At 39.9% G+C, this 552-nt stretch overlaps 1 non-coding gene across 1 annotated transcript; it reads left to right on the top strand.

Annotated features, from left to right (window-relative positions):
* Positions 1-241: 241 nt before the first annotated feature.
* On the top strand, positions 242-348 carry LOC128293378 (small nucleolar RNA R71). The gene has a single exon (XR_008283562.1). It is a non-coding gene; the product is annotated as a small nucleolar RNA R71 (small nucleolar RNA).
* Positions 349-552: the final 204 nt, after the last annotated feature.

Genomic DNA, 552 nt, shown 5'->3' with positions numbered 1-552 from the left:
CAATAGTTCTACCTGGTTAGATAGCATAGTGACCGCGTTGAGGATGAAAACACCAGCTGCTTTTGTCGGCTTCGTTGTCATGACTTGCCACTGATAGTTGTTTAGTGACATCTCTTCAATAAATTCGTAAGCCTCTTCAAATTTTTTGTTGTTCAAGGTTCCACCGGCGGTTGCATTAATCAGTTGCCTTGTTGAGGGGTTTACACCGTTGTAGAAGGTCTGAACCTGTAACCATAAAGGTAACCCATAGTGAAGGCACCTTCTCAATAAATCCTTGTATCTCTCCCATGCATCATAAAGCGTTTCTAAATCCATCTGCACAAAAGAAGAGATATCATTCCTCAATTTAGCCATTTTGGCCGGTGGAAAATATTTAAGCAAAAAATTTTCGGTCATTTGTTCCCAAGTAGTGATTGACCCTCGTGGTAACGAGTTTAACCACTGTTTAGCCTTATTCTGTACTGAAAAGAGAAACAACCAAAGGCGAATGGCATCATCAGAAATGCCATTGATCTTAAAGGTGTAGCAGAATTCCAAAAAATTTGCTAAATG

Source organism: Gossypium arboreum, chromosome 5, assembly GCF_025698485.1.
Source record: "Gossypium arboreum isolate Shixiya-1 chromosome 5, ASM2569848v2, whole genome shotgun sequence".
NCBI classification, from domain to species: domain Eukaryota; kingdom Viridiplantae; phylum Streptophyta; class Magnoliopsida; order Malvales; family Malvaceae; genus Gossypium; species Gossypium arboreum.
The sequence above is the reverse complement of the archived record's forward strand: the minus strand, read 5'-3'. Positions and strand labels throughout refer to the sequence as shown.